Raw genomic sequence first — 11,370 nt, forward strand, 5'->3', positions numbered from 1 at the left:
CCATAAATTCAACAACTTAATGAAATATATAAATCCTTGGACAGACGCAACCTAGCAAAGCTCATTCAAGAAGAAATAGATCATGTGAATAGTTTTATATCAACCAAAGGAATTGAACTTATAGTTGAAACACTTCCAGCAAAGAAATTTCAAGGCCCAGATTGTTTCACTGATGAGTTCTACCAAATCATTAAAGAATAACACCAATTTTACACAAACTCTTCAAGAGATTAGAAAAACTTTAAAAATAATTTTATAAAAACAAAAACAGAAAAAGATATACAATTTAACATCTTTCATGAACACAAATATAAAAATTCCTTTGCACAATATTTGCAAATTTAATCCAGCAATACATAAAAAAGATAATGCCTTGTGATCAAGTGGAATTTACCCTGGGACTGTAAGGCTGGTTTAACATTCAAAATTCAACCAACAAAAGGGAATATGATTAATAATGTGGTAATAACTCTGTATAGCGCTACGTAGGTACCGTTGAATAACTATGATACAAAGCTGAAACTAATAATATTGTATGTTAGCTATATTTTAATAAAAATCTTTTAAAAATAAAAATAAATGAAATTAAAAATTGAAAAACAATTCAGCCAACAGAATTCATCATGACAGCAGACTAAAGAAAAGCCACATGTTCATCTCAACAGATGCAGAAAAAGCATTGGCGAAATTCAACATCCATTCATTATAAAAGCTTAGCTAATTAAGAACAGAGGAAACTTCCTTAACCTGATAAAGAACATCTGCAAACCCCCTAGAGTTAACATATTTAATGATGAAAGTTTGAGTGCTTTCTCTCTAATATTGTGAAAATAATAAGGATGTTCTTTTTCATTACTTCTGTTCAATGTCCTACCTAGTGCAATGAGGCAAGAAAAAGAAATAAAAAGCATACAGTTTGTGAAATAAGAGATAACACTATTTATATTCACTGATTATGATTGTCTATGTAGAAAACCTCAAGGGATATGTAGAAATGCTATTAGAATTGAGTATAGCAAGGTTTTGAAATACAAGACCAATATATGTAAAAAGTGAGTGAATAAATAGATGTATTACTATATGCTAGTCATAAAATATTTAAAACTTAAATAAAAAAAAGAAAACAGTACCATTCCCAATTAAACCAAAAACATGAAATACTCAGGTACAAATTAAAACCTAAGTCTAAAGGAATTAAGAAAGCCTAAATAAATGCAGAGCTATACCATGTTTATGGATTAGAAAACTCACTATTTTAAGATGCCAGTTCTCCCTAAATTAATTTATAGATTCAACACATCCCAATCAAAATCCCAGCAAAAAAGTTTTTTTTTTTACCAGTGACATGCTTATTCTAAAATCTATGTGAAAACTCAAAGGAACTAGAATATCCAAAAAAATGCTGAGAAAAAAATTGGAATACTCAGATCATTTGATTTCAGACTTAATATAAAATTATAGTAATCATGACAGTGTGCTGTTGGTGAAAGACAAACATACAGATCAAAAGGACAGGATGGAGAGCCCAAAAGCAGACCCACGGGGGTGGGGTGGGGGGGGAGGACCTAAATTATACCTCATACTATATACAAAATGGACCTAAATATAAAGCCTAAGTTAAATTAATTGAAAATTTAAAATATCATTTATTATAATATCAAAAGTTATGACATGTATGGGGGGAACTATAACAGTAATATTCAAGTACTGTACAATTTAAACTAAAAATATTGTAAAGATATTAAAGATAATCTAAGTAATTGGGTTATATCATGTTTACAGTGTGGAATGCTTACTATTAAGATGTCATTTCTCTTCAATTTGATCTGTAAATTTAACAAAATCTGCAAATTTCAGCATACCTATTAATATAAAGAGCTGATTCTTAAATTTATACGAAGTCTGACAATTAAGTTCGCAAACTTGCTGCACCGATGTTGCTAAACTTTTTTGGTATCAGAGGGATTATTCATTATGAATTTGTACCAACTGGACAATTAACCAAGTTTACTATTTGGAAATGCTAACAAGGCTGTGTGAAAAAGTTAGACGACCTGAACTTTTCTCCAACAATTCATGGCTCCTGCATCACGACAATGCACCAGCTCACACAGCACTGTCTGTGAGGGAGTTTTTAGCCAGTAAACAAATAACTGTATTGGAACATTCTCCCTACTCACCTGATCTGGCCCCCAGTGACTTCTTTCTTTACCCAAAGAGAAAGGAAATATTGAAAGGAAGATATTTTGATCACATTCAGGACATCAAGGGTAATATGATGACAGCTCTGATGGCCATTCCAGAAAAAAGTTCCAAAATTGCTTTGAAGGGTGGACTAGGCGCTGATGTTGGTGCATAGCTTCCCAAGGGGAGTACCTCGAAGGTGACCATAGTGATATTCAGCAATGACATATGGAGCACTTTTTCTAGGGTGAGTTCGCGAACTTAACTGTCCAACCTTGTATAAAGATGCAAAGGATCTAAAAGAGTCTATAGAAGTTTTTAAAGGAAAAGAAGTGGTGGGAATTACATTATGTAATTTCAAAATTTATGATAATGCCACAGTAATCAAGACTGCATAAAGAGTTCAACAGATCAACTGAACAAAATAGGAAGTTCAGAAATGTATCCACACATGTGGCCAATTAATTTTTCCATTATGCTTTCAAGCTAATTCAATGTATTAAGGAAAATATTCCTAGAAACCGGTACTGAAATGACTGGTCATTTATATGTAGAAAAATAGTAAAACTTGACTCTTATCCCACACCATAAAGTTAAAGAAAATTAACTTTAAACGTATCATAGATTTAACATAAAAGCTAAAATTATAAAAATCCTAAAAGAAAACATAGGAGAAAATCTTCAGAAGTCTTGGGGTAGGCAGTTTTTCTAGATGGGAAGCAAAAAGCATGGATCATGAAAGACAAACTAATTTTGCTCTTTGAAAGTCACTATAAAAAAGTGAAATGACAAGACATAGACTTGAGGAAAATAGTTCAATGCAAATAGCTGAATACAAATTATGCCTTAGGAAAAATTTGTAAAAATCTAAATAAACCTTGACAACATAAAAATAACAACAACAATAAATAAATAATGTTTTGAGTTAGAACAAGGCAGAAATGCACAGCAATCTTAAGTTCTTAAATATATAGGAGATAAAAAATATCAACATTTTCTAAGATCCTTATATTGTCTGCAAGGGAATTTTAAAAATTGAGTTTAGATTCTGATATAGTTTTAGATGGAAGAGTAAACACTTATATTAGGGAAGTAGAATTTATAACTTCTAAATTAGCATTATTTTTTAAAATTGAGAAAGAACATTTAATTATTCCAAAAATACAAAAAGGAAAGAAAGAGCGTAACTTACAACGTGCAAAATAAAGGGTACAAAATAAATCTAAGACTATCAGACTCAATTTTCCAAAAAATCAACTTTAATTAATATGCTTACAAGACACATCACAACATAAGGATGAAAGTAAAATGATGGAATGAGTTTTACCATGCAAATTACTACCAACAGGTAGTCATAGAATTAATGTCAGACAAAACAGATATCAAGGAAAAAAGCATTGCTAAAGATAGAGATGATTACTTCATGGTGAAAAAAATTCTGTTCCCCAGGAAGATATCAATTCTCAATTTTAAATCTGGATGAACCTAATAATAGGTCAAAATATATGAAAACCTAGTGAAAGAGAAATGGGACTTAAGTTCTTACCAAGTTGGTCAGGGTTCAATATTCCAAAAATAGATTATTTTTTCTCTTAAAAAATGCCAAATACGGTCTAGTAGAATTTAATTCTCTGATTTAAGGATTTCCCCTATTCACACAATGACTAAAGCATTTTGTATACACTAGGCCCCCAATAAACAGTCACCTTCCTTTTCACAAAATCTCCACAGAGGGCAAGTATACTGACTGTGTGGGTATGTTTCACTCCATTTCTCCTGCTAACTGCTAGCACAGCACGTTACTGAGCTAAAACCCTGATGTCACGGAAAATCTGACATAAAATGATCAATGTTGTGTCACTCAAGTCTAAACGTGAAAAATGAAAGTTGAAATGTTTATTTTGGATTCAACGGAGAGCATACTGAGAAAGACTTAAAATGTTGATAAGAATAATTTTTCTCCTTCTCTCCATCTGTTTTTGTAACAGGCTGATCCTCTCCTATAAAACACATGACCTGCCAGTCCATAGCATGTGTCAATCATAATATAAAAAGGCTTGCTGATGTTTGTAGTCACACAGCAGCCTAGCCGTCCGTCCCCTCCAGTCTTTCCTTAGGGAAAGATGACCCTGCGGGATTGTCCCTCATTGGGGTTGAGTTTATGTTATCCTAAGTCTCCATGTTTGGTCCTTGTAAGCAGGGTCTGCAGTCAAAGACGAGTAAGTTTCCTCATGGGAGGGATGACTTAAGCCAGACGGGACCCCATGAGTTAATATAATAAAGTTAGGAGGTAGCTCCTCTAATTCCTTCTGAGAAGCTGCTGACGCATGCCTCAACTATTGTCCTGCACCCTCAAGTGTAAAGAACCCATTAGAGCGATAATATCTCGTTCTTCCTGCTTGGCTCATGGGATAGTGTCACCTTGTGAGACTTGCTCCCCCAGGGATTGTATACACCGCACCTTGGTCATTTGGAGATGGTGTGCATTGGTTTCTATGGGACAATTTTGGGAATTGGAGAAATGTTTGTTACGTGGAGTAAGAGTTTCACAGACCCTGCCCCTAATCATGTAATTTCTATTGTATTGTGATTTCATAAGTACCACAGTGACCAGATTCGGGGCTCCAGTCCCTTGAGGCTGCGAATCCCTTGGTCCTCTGTGATTTAACTGTATATGAGTCTTTGTCTCTTTATTATAGTTTAACCCTCACCGCCTCCCTCGCCTTCCCACGGCTTGTGTTGTGCAGGTCGTAACAGATGTTGGGGCATAAATAATCTTTGACTTCTCTGCTAGTGATGACATAAACCTGGAATGACGTAAAATTTTTGTTTGTTCTACATTGTCTATGGTTTTAAAAAAAGATTACAAAAAGTCAACTCTGGCAACAGTCGTCTATGTAGTTTTATGCATTTCACATAGGAAACATTGCTGTAATTTTGAAAAAATTTAGTAAAGTAAATCTTCTGAAGTATCCTTAATATCAAAAATCTCTTCCTGGTATATATTTTGGTGAACCAAATAATTCTTTGAATATAAGCACCCATTCAATAATGTATATAATTTTGATGTTGGTATTTTTACATTATATACATACTAAAGACATATTGGTTGCTGTAAACTATCAAAGGCTTATAGAATTATAAAACCAGAATTTAACATGAAAGTTCATATATTATCTGGTGATTGAACACTTTCTGCACATTTGCTTAGTTTTGATGGGTCAAAACACAACTTAATATGTTTATTATGACAATATTTTCTCTCAAGTGTATATATGGACTTATAATGAGGCAGGATAAGTAGCCTAGAGAATTAACCTTCCCCTCCAGGATACAACATGAGGCATGTTTCAGTTTCACAAGAAACTGTATCTCTGGTACCTGTGCTAGAGTAAAAACAAAAACCAGTTTTATCTAGCAGGGCCGGCATCCCTGACTGCGACCGGTTGACCTTGAGCTAATAATGATGTCAGTTTAATTTACATTGTGGTTATAGTGAACCCCATTATACTGACGCCATGACAGTTCTGGAGAAACCAAATAAGGACAAAAGGGAGGGAAACTGAAGGTCCCACCTACTGGGAGGAAACAGCGGAGCCATGTCAACACATTTTTTTTAAGCTACTTGGGATACACAGATGAACAAAATAAAGATCCCTGGCATTGTGGAGTTTACATTCTAAAAGGAGAAGACAAACATATAAACAAATAAAAAATGTAAGTAAATAAAACTAATGTTAGAAAATAAGACTGTGCCCTTGTCAGGACATGGCTGCTGCAATTGCTTGCTCACCATTATCACTGGGCACAGACCCACGAAGAGACGCCCCAATGAATCTCCTGGCTTTCAGGTATGTGCTTCTCTGCACTCATTGCATGTGGAACATCAACTATGGCTTCTCACGGCAACCAGAGGCAATCATCTTTGCCAACGTGCTAACTCCTTTCTTGGTCTGAGGGTCCATTGGCATGAGAAGTTTAAAGTGTCCAGGTGGTAGTCAGACCTGCAAGTTCAGTAGAACCCTCACCATGTCCTCTGATAGAAGCGTTCTGCTAGGAATCCAGAAATGTCTATGATTGCAAGCGCAGTGACAGTGAGAAGAGCCAATCTTGCTACTACCTCTTCAGCTCCCAAAGCAACATATTCCAGTCAATGGAAAACACCACGATCATTTGGCAATTGGGTCAGGGCACATACCACAGCCTGCAGGATAGCAATCCAAACCATCAGAATTTTGTCCTCAAGCTAGTTTCTTACCTAAGCCTATAACAGGCTATTCCACCATTCTGCTTCTAGGTCGTGAGGTATATGGAAAGATAAGTATATTTCCTACTTATGGGCCAATTATCACACTGCTTGATATAAAATATGTTTCTTTGTCTGAGACAATATTGTATAGAATATCCATGACAATGGAGCAGGCACTCTAAATCCTGGAGAAGTTGAGCTTGCAGAAGCACTGTGGGCAGGGAAGAAAAACGCATATTCTTACAAGGGTCAATTGCTGCCCCCTCAATGATAAAAGATCAGACATAATCAACTTGTCACTAAGTGGATGAGATAAGTCCTTGAAGGACAGTTCTATATTCAGGGATCAGTACTGGTCTTTGTCACTTAATGTATTGGCAGTTGCTAGTTCAATGTTGGTAAGAGGGAGTCCTTGCTATCAGCCACTACCGGCATCAAGTACTGGGAAGGACACCGCACCAGCACTGGAGTAGCCCAGTGCAAGGGTGGCTGATCTCACAGAACAAGTCATTCTGTCCATCCATTTACTGATGACTTCTCTGTAGTGGAGGCTTTTTGTTAGACATTAACACAAGGCACAAAAATCCACATCTTGACACCACTCCTATAAGACTATCCACAATCTAATTTCCTAGATATCTTAGACTCTGAACTTCCAGTTTTACTCCTTCTAGGATCTTGACCAACCAGCCAAGCCACCAGTCACTTTCAGGTGCCCATATATATGTATACCTCGTGCCACTTCTTCATCCAGGCAAAGGCCACAGGCAAAAGTAGCTCCTGCGATATTATTGGACCTTGATAAAGACTAAGGGCCTGGCCATTAAATACCAAGTGACTACGCAATGGCAACTTCATATCATGATCTGAGTCTTACTAGATCCACTACTAATAATTAGTCTGGGGTATCTGGCATATACTGGAATTATCCCAGGCAAAGTGGGATATGAGGTCACTGTTTCCAGATGATCAACGAAAAGAGAGTCTAGTTTCCAGATCAGAAATTGAACACCATGTTGGTGCTAGCTGTAAATGAACTCCGGCACCGCTCAGACCATTGGAATAAAGAAATTCCAGAAGCGATGTGAGACACGGAGTGTTGCCATGATGGTTTATGCCACACTTTAAAACACACTTTCTGTCAACGTAGCTTACACCCAACTGATTGCACCGAACGAGCTGAAACTTGTCACACACTGTTGCTAAGGTTCGACATGCCACTTCCCTAATTGAAGATCCCTGCCTTTCTGTTGGATGGCACTCAGCAGCAGCATTCACTGTATTTTTTTTATCACAACGGAAAGTCTCCATCTTACACATCGTTTCTGGTATGGTAATTTCTGTCAAAAACATTACGGTGTGTCCTCATCCATCTTACTCAATGGATTTGGCAACCGTACAACTTCTGGCTCTTCCCCAAAGTCAAAACGACCATGAAAGGTAAATGCATTGCATCGATTCAGGACTTGGAGGCAGTCACGACAGTGCAACTAAAGACACTCAGGAAAGAGGACTTCCAGAACTGCTTCAGAAAGTGCCAAGAACGATGAGATAAGTGTGTTTGAAGCGAGGAGTATTTTGGGAGGTATTAACGGCAATGTGTCTTTCACTGTAGTAATTTTTTTTAAATTTAACCATTCACCATATTGTTTGATCACACCTCGTACTTGTGGTTTTGCAGGGTTACTCCAGAAGGATCTTCAATCAATGGTTCTAGGTCAGCGAACTGGGCTTTGATCTGGAAACTGAATGAAGAGCCATGATTGTTTTCATTGCAGTGGCTGACATCAGCCTTCTGCTCACCAAGTTTTTATTCATTTTTTTTCTTGTCAGACAAGCCGAGTCACGTCCAAATTAGTCACTTATCTACCTCACCATTTGTACCCCAGGATTTATTAGCCACCTGCAGATATCTGTGGGTCATAGCACTCTTGAAGTAATTACATCCACCTTGCCTCAGATAGGTGATGCCACTAGCTGGCTTCTGCAGTTCCTGAATAACATCACTCCTTTCATACTAGGGAAGCCGTGCATCTGCTGGAGCCTATCCAGGCTACAGACGACAGCCACCATCAGACTTCTCACGATGCTGATTTCTTCCCGGGACATTCCACTGCCTTAGTGAATCAGATCTGTACATTGCAGTACTGTAGATGGAGTTTGGGCTTTGTAATTTTATGCTCATGCTTCAGTACTGGCTCAGCTACTTACTAACCGTAACATTAACTTCTCTGAGCTTCAGTTTGCTCAGCTGCAAATACAGAGACAAAATTATCTACCTTGTAATGTTGCTTTTAAGGTTCAAAAAACTCTAAGAGAATGCCTAAGACATATATGCACTAAAAAATGTTTCTTCCTCTTCCTTCCTCTTCATCCCTCACATCTCCTCACTGTCCATACCCACCTTTTACTACTTACAGATACAGTGAGTGGAATGTGTGTAAGTTTTACTTCAAATTCTCAAAAACAGCAAAGGCATTAAACAATGTCAGTGATTCCTTCTTTTCCTCATGTCTTTTCTCACTCCTCCCATCCCCCAATTTCCATTGAGAATACAGGAAAATATGCCAAATTTGTAGTGAAGACTTGTCCTATAATTTTAAACTAAAAAGAAATTAACATATTACTAGGATTTGCAGAAACTGCTAAAGCTAACATATTAGCCATATTCTAGAAAATCACTCTTTCTGGCTAAGAGATAAGCAGTATAAAAATTGAAAAGAGTTTTATCCTTTTACAAATATTAACTCCAGTGGAGTTGTTTTTTCTAAATACTATAATTAATTCATAGACATTTTTTACAAAATCATACTAATTTAGCACCAAGAACAGTATCATGGAAAGTATGGCCTAAAACTCTTAACTATCCAATTCTGTTTTTTTCACTTAAGTCCCTATTTAAAGTTCTTTCAAAACAGGCCCACTACCTGTCTTTGTAAAGTTTTATTGGTCACCGTCACACCAATTCATTTACTTATTGTCTAAGGCTGCTCTTGGGATACAACATCAGAGTTGAATCACTGTGACAGATACCATCTAGCACATCCAGAAAGCCTAAAGTATTTATTCTGGCCTTTTACAGAAAAAGGTTGCCAGTCTCTAACGTGTCACTGATGTGAGGGATGTCACTGATAACCTTGTTCAAGTTCACCACACAAATATTTAAACCAACAGCAGCAAGAGGTATGCATTGCTGAATGAATCTGAATTCACTGAATGAAGCCTATGTTCAGAGTTCTTCTTTTCTTTCTTATACTTTGGAAGACGAATGGTCATCTTCCAAAAGGTGAACCAAATACTGAGCTCTTCTCTAACACAAACATCTTTAATGACAAGTATTCTCGATGATGTCTTTCAATAGACTAAGAATTTGTAAACATTACTTTGCTATCCTAAATACTATATATGTAAACTGGAAATAAGTAGCTTATTCTATATAAAGTTCCTAAAGTATACTTAATGAAAGTTCTAGCACACAACTTTCCATTTTAGGATTGCCACAAGGAAACTACGTAACCTCAGAATAAAGACTCTACTACCTAGGCTTCAGCCTTCTCCATTCCCAGCCAAAGTTCTATAGTTAACAATAGGTATAAGGCAAGAAGTATAAAAGTTTCAGCACCACAACAATAAAGCACAGAAGCCGAGCACATATATGGTTTTGTTACAACAGAATGCAAATAATTTATCACAAATGCTTTTCCTCATTTTTATCAAGCATGCCTTGAAACTTACTGGTAAGATTCCCATTTTGTTAAGAATGAATAAAAATGCTGAAGCAGCACCCTGTCACTTCGATTTTCCTGACTGAACTCGGATTCTAGTGATGTTTTTGTAGGGAGGAGACTGTGGTTCTTTCTATTATCATTAGGTTGTCAATCTCTTGGAAATTCTGAATCCCAGTTGGATTTCTAGCTGCATAATATCACTGGTTTTAACCTCATTTTCTGAAAGTGCTTTTCTTACAACACATGACTCGATTGAATCCAAAGCACATTTGTTCTTGGCATTGTTTAGTAGGCCTTTTCCTACAACTTTGACTTTTTCATTCCTCTCCATCTGCCTACACAGCCTCCCTTGCTTGCTAAAATATTACTTGGAATAGATAGCGTCTATGAAGAAAATAAATTATTACTGAACAAGTCAAAACCAACATCTAATTCCAAGTAGAGAAAACGTCCCTGGTTTTTATTTGAAACTGACCCATGACTAAACTGATTTGCTGATATGCTTGCAAGCTTGGATTGTCTGGAACATGCTCCCTCGCATGTGTGGTAGGGAGTTCTGAGTTTCAAGGAGGCATTTGTGCCCCTGTAACCCAGCCACATTTCATCATACAGCCTCACTCGGGGCTTTGCCTACTGCTGTCCAGTTCTATTGCACTGCTAGGATTCCTGGAGCACTATGACCTACATTGACCTTCCTCCTTCCTCCAAATCCCCTTATCCACTGCACACAACCTCTTGATTTCTCTTCATCCATCTAAATCCTACCTGTCCTCAAATCTCCCCTTGCCACAACACTTTCTCTGACCCTTCCAGTTTGTAACTTTTCTCTATAAAAGTCCTTTAGCACTATCTCTTCCACTCCTCAGACTCCACATGTGCTAACTTAGAACCTTTATTTCTCTTTTCCAGCATGCTGTCTTATTTCCAGTGTGTTGTCCAATATCTTCCCCAATATTCATAGCAATTCTCAAAATGACTCTGGTCTTTCCTGAGCATATGAATATCCCTGGTCTAATCACTGTCATGGCTCGATCTCACTGGCTCACGCTCCCATCCCTCAAGCAGGGGAAATGGGGCCACATGATTGACAGCCCAACAGAAATGAAGTGGAATTATCCAGGCTAAGCTCACAAAAGGAAAAAGGATGTAGGTCAGGCAAAACTACACAAATTAAGTTCCAGTATTAAGCAGATAAATCTTTCAGTGTTT

The sequence above is a fragment of the Rhinolophus hipposideros genome (genome assembly GCF_964194185.1).
Source record: "Rhinolophus hipposideros genome assembly, chromosome: 7".
NCBI classification, from domain to species: Eukaryota; Metazoa; Chordata; class Mammalia; order Chiroptera; family Rhinolophidae; genus Rhinolophus; species Rhinolophus hipposideros.